The sequence below is a fragment of the Cebidichthys violaceus genome, unplaced genomic scaffold (assembly GCF_023349555.1).
Source record: "Cebidichthys violaceus isolate CVI_PGR_0920_01 unplaced genomic scaffold, fCebVio1.0.p SCAF_364, whole genome shotgun sequence".
In the NCBI taxonomy this organism is placed as follows: domain Eukaryota; kingdom Metazoa; phylum Chordata; class Actinopteri; order Perciformes; family Stichaeidae; genus Cebidichthys; species Cebidichthys violaceus.
The window spans coordinates 10,001-20,000 of NW_027176555.1; positions in this window are offsets into that span (position 1 = coordinate 10,001).

Consider the following 10,000-nt stretch of genomic DNA (forward strand, 5'->3'; position numbering starts at 1 on the left):
CTTATATGTGTAAAAGTGTCCGTTTTTAGGGTCATAAGGCCGGATAAATCATTTACATTCAACCGCTTGGAGCTCACTTGCAGTCCAATGTCGCCATCCTGTGGACAAAGTGAGAGTTGCAGTTTGGAATTACACTTAGAAAAAAACCAGCAAACTGACCTCCAGGCCCTGTATTGTGGTTGTGGAGGCCGCTTTGGAGGCTCCAGCTCGGCCTAGGGACATAGCCTGGCTCTGCCTAGCTCTCTGGTACTCGCTCAGAGGACCAGGACCACGTGAAATGTATTTCATCCAGCTTATATGTGTAAAAGTGTCCGTTTTTAGGGTCATAAGGCCGGATAAATCATTTACATTCAACCGCTTGGAGCTCACTTGCAGTCCAATGTCGCCATCCTGTGGACAAAGTGAGAGTTGCAGTTTGGAATTACACTTAGAAAAAAACCAGCAAACTGACCTCCAGGCCCTGTATTGTGGATGTGGAGGCCGCTTTGGAGGCTCCAGCTCGGCCTAGGGACATAGCCTGGCTCTGCCTAGCTCTCTGGTACTCGCTCAGAGGACCAGGACCACGTGAAATGCATTTCATCCAGCTTATATGTGTTAAAGTGTCCGTTTTTAGGGTCATAAGGCCGGATAAATCAGTTGCATTCAACCGCTTGGAGCTCACTTGCAGTCCAATGTCGCCATCCTGTGGACAAAGTGAGAGTTGCAGTTTGGAATTACACTTAGAAAAAAACCAGCAAACTGACCTCCAGGCCCTGTATTGTGGATGTGGAGGCCGCTTTGGAGGCTCCAGCTCGGCCTAGGGACATAGCCTGGCTCTGCCTAGCTCTCTGGTACTCGCTCAGAGGACCAGGACCACGTGAAATGTATTTCATCCAGCTTATATGTGTAAAAGTGTCCGTTTTTAGGGTCATAAGGCCGGATAAATCATTTACATTCAACCGCTTGGAGCTCACTTGCAGTCCAATGTCGCCATCCTGTGGACAAAGTGAGAGTTGCAGTTTGGAATTACACTTAGAAAAAAACCAGCAAACTGACCTCCAGGCCCTGTATTGTGGTTGTGGAGGCCGCTTTGGAGGCTCCAGCTCGGCCTAGGGACATAGCCTGGCTCTGCCTAGCTCTCTGGTACTCGCTCAGAGGACCAGGACCACGTGAAATGTATTTCATCCAGCTTATATGTGTAAAAGTGTCCGTTTTTAGGGTCATAAGGCCGGATAAATCATTTACATTCAACCGCTTGGAGCTCACTTGCAGTCCAATGTCGCCATCCTGTGGACAAAGTGAGAGTTGCAGTTTGGAATTACACTTAGAAAAAAACCAGCAAACTGACCTCCAGGCCCTGTATTGTGGTTGTGGAGGCCGCTTTGGAGGCTCCAGCTCGGCCTAGGGACATAGCCTGGCTCTGCCTAGCTCTCTGGTACTCGCTCAGAGGACCAGGACCACGTGAAATGTATTTCATCCAGCTTATATGTGTAAAAGTGTCCGTTTTTAGGGTCATAAGGCCGGATAAATCATTTACATTCAACCGCTTGGAGCTCACTTGCAGTCCAATGTCGCCATCCTGTGGACAAAGTGAGAGTTGCAGTTTGGAATTACACTTAGAAAAAAACCAGCAAACTGACCTCCAGGCCCTGTATTGTGGTTGTGGAGGCCGCTTTGGAGGCTCTAGCTCGGCTAGTTGAAGGCTTTAGCGCTTCTCTCCCATCTACCAGGGGCACGAAACTAAATTACCAGGGGCATGAACGTCCTGAACGGTCGGAGTTTTGGTTTTAACCCAGAGAGGGTGCTTAAGTGTGGGGGCCCGGGACCGCCTGGAGACGGGGTTAGAAGGGTAGCTGCCGGAGGTGTCTCTGCGGGCTTTTGGTGAGGGGTGGCCGGGTGGGGGTGGGTCCGGTTGGGGGGGGGTGTTTTTGGAGGGCTATTTTTTATTTTTTCCCCGTTTTTGGTGGGAGCTTGAGTCAGAGGTGTTGGTGGGTGACTAGGGGGGTGCTGCGGAGGTCCTGTGGCCGGGAAAGGTGCCTTATTTCCGGGTGTGGATGAGTGGATGAGGCTGGTGCTGTGGGAGTGCTTTTCTCACACTTTCTCCCACTATTTCGGTCTGCTTTAAGCAGAGGTGATGCTGGGTGACCAGGGGGGTGCTGCGGAGGTCCTGTGGCCAGGAAAGGTGCCTGATTTCCGGGTGTGGATGAGTGGATGAGGCTGGTGCTGTGGGAGTGCTTTTCACACACTTTCTCCCACTATTTCGGTCTGCTTTAAGCAGAGGTGATGGAGGGTGACCAGGGGGATGCTGCGGAGGTCCTGTGGCCGGGATAGGTGCCTTATTTCCGGGTGTGGATGAGTGGATGAGGCTGGTGCTGTGGGAGTGCTTTTCTCACACTTTCTCCCACTATTTCGGTCTGCTTTAAGCAGAGGTGATGCTGGGTGACCAGGGGGGTGCTGCGGAGGTCCTGTGGCCAGGAAAGGTGCCTGATTTCCGGGTGTGGATGAGTGGATGAGGCTGGTGCTGTGGGAGTGCTTTTCACACACTTTCTCCCACTATTTCGGTCTGCTTTAAGCAGAGGTGATGGAGGGTGACCAGGGGGATGCTGCGGAGGTCCTGTGGCCGGGATAGGTGCCTTATTTCCGGGTGTGGATGAGTGGATGAGGCTGGTGCTGTGGGAGTGCTTTTCTCACACTTTCTCCCACTATTTCGGTCTGCTTTAAGCAGAGGTGATGCTGGGTGACCAGGGGGGTGCTGCGGAGGTCCTGTGGCCAGGAAAGGTGCCTGATTTCCGGGTGTGGATGAGTGGATGAGGCTGGTGCTGTGGGAGTGCTTTTCACACACTTTCTCCCACTATTTCGGTCTGCTTTAAGCAGAGGTGATGGAGGGTGACCAGGGGGATGCTGCGGAGGTCCTGTGGCCGGGATAGGTGCCTGATTTCCGGGTGTGGATGAGTGGATGAGGCTGGTGCTGTGGGAGTGCTTTTCTCACACTTTCTCCCACTATTTCGGTCTGCTTTAAGCAGAGGTGATGCTGGGTGACCAGGGGGGTGCTGCGGAGGTCCTGTGGCCAGGAAAGGTGCCTGATTTCCGGGTGTGGATGAGTGGATGAGGCTGGTGCTGTGTGAGTGCTTTTCACACACTTTCTCCCACTATTTCGGGTTGCTTTAAGCAGAGGTGATGCTGGGTGACCAGGGAGATGCTGCGGAGGTCCTGTGGCCGGGAAAGGTGCCTGATTTCCGGGTGTGGATGAGTGGATGAGGCTGGTGCTGTGGGAGTGCTTTTCCCACACTTTCTCCCACTATTTCGGTCTGCTTTAAGCAGAGGTGGTGGAGGGTGACCAGGGGGATGCTGCGGAGGTCCTGTGGCCGGGATAGGTGCCTTATTTCCGGGTGTGGATGAGATGAGAGTGGGGGTGCTTTCCACACCCGAATTTATCCTTTCTCCCCTTCTGTTTTTCGGACCGTTTTGTGTCAGTGTTGCTGGGTGCCAGGGGGATGCTGTGGAGGTGTTTTATCCGGAAAAAGTGCTTTTTTCCGGGCGTGAGCGAGATGTGTGTCTGGGTGCTCTTCAGCCCGGACTTTGCCTTTCTCACCCTTCTTTTTTCAGGCCCTTTTGTGGCAGTGTTGCTGGGTGCCAGGGGGATGCTCTGGAGGAGGCCCACCCGGAAAAAGTGCTGTTTTCCGGGTGTGGGTGAGATGAGAGTGGGGGTGCTTTCCACGCCCGAATTTACCCTTTCTCCTCTTCTGTTTTTCTAGCCCTTTTGTGTCAGTGTTGGGGGGAGCCCAGGGGATGCTCTGGAGGTGTTTTACCGGGGAAAAAGTGCTTTTTTCCGGGCGTGAGCGAGATGTGTGTCTGGGTGCTCTTCAGCCCGGACTTTGCCTTTCTCACCCTTCTTTTTTCAGGCCCTTTTGTGGCAGTGTTGCTGGGTGCCAGGGGGATGCTCTGGAGGAGGCCCACCCGGGAAAAGTGCTCTTTTTCCGGGTGTGGAGGAGATGAGAGTGGGGATGCTTTCCACGCCCGAATTTACCCTTTCCCACCCTCCGTTTTTCGGGTCCTTTTGTGGGAGTGTTGCTGGGTGCCAGGGGGTTGCTCTGGAGGAGGCCCACCCGGAAAAAGTGCTGTTTTCCGGGTGTGGGTGAGATGAGAGTGGGGGTGCTTTCCACGCCCGAATTTACCCTTTCTCACCATCCGTTTTTCGGGCCCTTTTGTGGGAGTGTTGGGGGGAGCCCAGGGGATGCTCTGGAGGTGAGTCACCCGGAAAAAGTGCTCGTTTTCCGGGTGTGGAAGGGATGAGAGTGGGGGTGCCTTCCACGCCCGAATTTACCCTTTCCCACCCTCCGTTTTTCGGGCCCTTTTGTGGGAGTGTTGCTGGGAGCCCAGGGGATGCTCTGGATGTGAGTCACCCGGAAAAAGTGCCATTTTCCGGGCGTGAGCGAGATGTGTGTCTGGGTGCTTTTCAGCCCAAACTTACCCTTTTTCACCCTCTTTTTTTCGGGTCCTTTTGTGGGAGTGTTGCTGGGTGCCAGGGGGTTGCTCTGGAGGAGGCCCACCCGGAAAAAGTGCTGTTTTCCGGGTGTGGGTGAGATGAGAGTGGGGGTGCTTTCCACGCCCGAATTTACCCTTTCTCACCATCCGTTTTTCGGGCCCTTTTGTGGGAGTGTTGGGGGGAGCCCAGGGGATGCTCTGGAGGTGAGTCACCCGGAAAAAGTGCTGTTTTCCGGGCGTGAGCGAGATGTGTGTCTGGGTGCTTTTCAGCCCGAACTTACCCTTTCCCACCCTCTTTTTTTCGGGTCATTTTGTGGGAGTGTTGGGGGGAGCCCAAGGGATGCTCTGGAAGAGGCCCACCCGGAAAAAGTGCTGTTTTCCGGGTGTGGGTGAGATGAGAGTGGGGGTGCTTTCCACGCCCGAATTTACCCTTTCTCACCATCCGTTTTTCGGGCCCTCTTGTGGCAGTGTTGGCAGGGGCCTAGGGGATGCGGTGGAGGTCAAAGATCCGGGAAATGTGCCCCCTTTCCCTGGTAAATGACGTCCAGGGCGCTGTCCGTGGTGCTGTCCATGGTGCTGATGTTGCTACGTGAGCTAATGCCCGGAAAAAGCGCCCTAAACTGGGATGATGAGAGAGAGAGAGAGAGAGAGAGAGAGAGAGAGAGAGAGAGAGAGAGAGAGAGAGAGAGAGAGAGAGAGAGAGAGAGAGAGAGGCATGGAGCAGCAGTCGGAGGCATCCCAGGGAGAGAGGCATGCTCTGGGGCACGAAAATCCCGGAAAAAGGAAGAAAAAGGGAAAAAAAAACCCAGCCGCGTATGTGACGTGACTCTAGGCAACACGAAGCGCTGAAGGCTTCAGCGCTTCGTTGAGTCGCAAGAGTTCCAGGGGCGTAAAAGTCAGAAAAACGCCAAAGTGTCTCTAGGCAACACGAAGCGCTGAAGGCTTCAGCGCTTCGCTGACTCGCAAGAGTTCCAGGGGCGTAAAACCCAGCAAAACGCCAAAGTGTTTCTAGGCAACACGAAGCGCTGAAGGCTTCAGCGCTTCGCTGACTTGCAAGAATTCCAGGGGCGCGAACCTCCAAAAAACGACAGAGTGTCTCTAGGCAAAAACCAATAAGCGCTGAAGCCTTCAGCGCTTATTGGTTTTTGCCTATCCCGATGTGACCACTTTTGGTAGGGGGTAACCAAGCCACCTTGCGCACATTTTGTGAAACCGGTTTTTCAAAAATCTGTCTATCATGAAAAGACAGCGACAGCTTTACTACAAGAAGGCCGGAAAAGTGAAGGCACCACGGAGATAATTTCGGCCCGACTCCCGGTTACCAGGGCGGCAAAGACAGGCGACAACGCGGAAGTACTTTATCCGATTTAAAGCCATTATGCTCGGCCTATGTGATCCGATTTTTTGACGGACAACAGCGGTGTGTTGCGGACGTCTCTTCCCCGCGAATGGAGCGTTCTGGCTGGGCCTGGGAGATCCGAGTTTTGACGGACAACAGCGGAGTGTTGCGGGGAAGCGCTGCCTTAGAAAATGACTTTCAAACGGATTAACTGATTATGTTAACGGCCTCTTTACGCGCGTCCTCCAGGCAGTTACAACGACTGTTTCTGGAGGAGGCTTTGCCTCGGATTGTGAATTTAAAACGGATTGACAGATGACGTTAACGGCCTCTTTACGCACGTCCTCCAGACAGTTATAGCGACTGTTTCTGGAGGAGGCTTTGCCTCGGATTGTGAATTTAAAACGGATTGACAGATGACGTTAACGGCCTCTTTACGCACGTCCTCCAGACAGTTATAGCGACTGTTTCTGGAGGAGGCTTTGCCTCGGATTGTGAATTTAAAACGGATTGACAGATGACGTTAACGGCCTCTTTACGCGCGTCCTCCAGACTGTCACAGCGGCTGTTTGTGGAGGATTTTTGACCCAGCATTATGTCAATAAAACGGATTAAATTATGATGTGTACGGCCTCTTTACGCACGTCCTCCAGACAGTTACAGCGACTGTTTCTGGAGAATGCTTTCCCTCAGATTGTGAATTTAAAACGGATTGACAGATGACGTTAACAGCCTCTTTACGCGCGTCCTCCAGACAGTTATAGCGGCTGTTTGCGGAGGATTTTTGACCCAGCATTATGTCAATACAACGGATTAAATTATGATGTGTACGGCCTCTTTACGCACGTCCTCCAGACTGTCACAGCGACTGTTTCTGGAGAATGCTTTTCCTCAGATTGTGAATTTAAAACGGATTGACAGATGACGTTAACAGCCTCTTTACGCACGTCCTCCAGACAGTTATAGCGGCTGTTTGCGGAGGATTTTTGACCCAGCATTATGTCAATACAACGGATTAAATTATGATGTGTACGGCCTCTTTACGCACGTCCTCCAGACTGTCACAGCGACTGTTTCTGGAGGATGCTTTCCCTCAGATTGTGAGCTCAAAACGGATTGACAGATGACAATAACAGCCTCTTTACGCACGTCCTCCAGACAGTTATAGCGGCTGTTTGTGGAGGAGGCTTTGCCTCGGATTGTGAATTTCAAACGGATTGACAGATGACGTTAACGGCCTCTTTACGCACGTCCTCCAGACAGTTATAGCGGCTGTTGCTGGAGGATGTTTCGCCTCACATTGTGAGCTTTAAACGGACTCTCTCGCCACATTAACGGCCTCTTTACGCACGTCCTCCAGACAGTTATAGCGACTGTTTCTGGAGGAGGCTTTGCCTCGGATTGTGAATTTCAAACGGATTGACAGATGACGTTAACGGCCTCTTTACGCACGTCCTCCAGACAGTTATAGCGGCTGTTGCTGGAGGATGTTTCGCCTCACATTGTGAGCTTTAAACGGACTGTCTCGCCACATTAACGGCCTCTTTACGCACGTCCTCCAGACAGTTATAGCGACTGTTTCTGGAGGAGGCTTTGCCTCGGATTGTGAATTTAAAACGGATTGACAGATGACGTTAACGGCCTCTTTACGCACGTCCTCCAGACAGTTATAGCGGCTGTTGCTGGAGGATGTTTCGCCTCACATTGTGAGCTTTAAACGGACTCTCTCGCCACATTAACGGCCTCTTTACGCACGTCCTCCAGACAGTTATAGCGACTGTTTCTGGAGGAGGCTTTGCCTCGGATTGTGAATTTCAAACGGATTGACAGATGACGTTAACGGCCTCTTTACGCACGTCCTCCAGACAGTTATAGCGGCTGTTGCTGGAGGATGTTTCGCCTCACATTGTGAGCTTTAAACGGACTCTCTCGCCACATTAACGGCCTCTTTACGCACGTCCTCCAGACAGTTATAGCGACTGTTTCTGGAGGAGGCTTTGCCTCGGATTGTGAATTTAAAACGGATTGACAGATGACGTTAACGGCCTCTTTACGCGCGTCCTCCAGACAGTTATAGCGGCTGTTTGCGGAGGATTTTTGACCCAGCATTATGTCAATACAACGGATTAAATTATGATGTGTACGGCCTCTTTACGCACGTCCTCCAGACTGTCACAGCGACTGTTTCTGGAGGATGCTTTCCCTCAGATTGTGAGCTCAAAACGGATTGACAGATGACGTTAAAGGCCTCTTTACGCACGTCCTCCAGACAGTTATAGCGACTGTTTCTGGAGGAGGCTTTGCCTCGGATTGTGAATTTAAAACGGATTGACAGATGACGTTAACGGCCTCTTTACGCACGTCCTCCAGACAGTTATAGCGACTGTTTCTGGAGGATGCTTTCCATCATATTGTGACCTTAAAACGGATTGACAGATGACAATAACAGCCTCTTTACGCGCGTCCTCCAGACTGTCACAGCGACTGTTTCTGGAGGATGCTTTCCCTCAGATTGTGAGCTCAAAACGGATTGACAGATGACAATAACAGCCTCTTTACGCGCGTCCTCCAGACTGTCACAGCGACTGTTTCTGGAGGATGCTTTCCCTCAGATTGTGAGCTCAAAACGGATTGACAGATGATAATAACAGCCTCTTTACGCGCGTCCTCCAGACTGTCACAGCGACTGTTTCTGGAGGATGCTTTCCCTCAGATTGTGAGCTCAAAACGGATTGACAGATGACAATAACAGCCTCTTTACGCGCGTCCTCCAGACTGTCACAGCGACTGTTTCTGGAGGGTGCTTTCCCTCAGATTGTGATCTTAAAACGGATTGACAGATGACAATAACAGCCTCTTTACGCACGTCCTCCAGACAGTCACAGCAGCTGTTTGCGGAGGATTTTTGACCCAGCATTATGTCAATAAAACGGATTAAATTATGATGTGTACGGCCTCTTTACGCACGTCCTCCAGACAGTTACAGCGGCTGTTTGCGGAGGATTTTTGACCCAGCATTATGTCAATAAAACGGATTAAATTATGATGTGTACGGCCTCTTTACGCACGTCCTCCAGACAGTTACAGCGGCTGTTTGCGGAGGATTTTTGACCCAGCATTATGTCAATAAAACGGATTAAATTATGATGTGTACGGCCTCTTTACGCACGTCCTCCAGACAGTTATAGCGGCTGTTTGCGGAGGATTTTTGACTCAGCATTATGTCAATAAAACGGATTAAAACGGATTAAATTATGATGTGTACGGCCTCTTTACGCACGTCCTCCAGACAGTTATAGCGGCTGTTTGTGGAGGATTTTGGACCCAGCATTATGTCAATAAAACGGATTAAATTATGATGTGTACGGCCTCTTTACGCACGTCCTCCAGACAGTTACAGCGGCTGTTTGCGGAGGATTTTTGACCCAGCATTATGTCAATAAAACGGATTAAATTATGATGTGTACGGCCTCTTTACGCACGTCCTCCAGACAGTTATAGCGGCTGTTTGCGGAGGATTTTTGACTCAGCATTATGTCAATAAAACGGATTAAATTATGATGTGTACGGCCTCTTTACGCACGTCCTCCAGACAGTTATAGCGGCTGTTTGCGGAGGATTTTTGACCCAGCATTATGTCAATAAAACGGATTAAATTATGATGTGTACGGCCTCTTTACGCACGTCCTCCAGACAGTTACAGCGGCTGTTTGCGGAGGATTTTTGACCCAGCATTATGTCAATAAAACGGATTAAATTATGATGTGTACGGCCTCTTTACGCACGTCCTCCAGACAGTTATAGCGGCTGTTTGCGGAGGATTTTTGACCCAGCATTATGTCAATAAAACGGATTAAATTATGATGTGTACGGCCTCTTTACGCACGTCCTCCAGACAGTTATAGCGGCTGTTTGTGGAGGATTTTTGACCCAGCATTATGTCAATAAAACGGATTAAATTATGATGTGTACGGCCTCTTTACGCACGTCCTCCAGACAGTTACAGCGGCTGCTTCTGGAGGATGTTTCACCCAAGATTGTGAGCTTAAAACGGATTAAATGATGATTTTAAGCATAATGTGATAAAGGAAGAAAAAAAAAAAAAAAACGACAAAGTTTTTCTAGGCAACACTAAGCGCTGAAGGCTTCAGCGCTTCGTTGACGTGCAAGAATTCCAGGGGCGTAAAACCCAGAAAA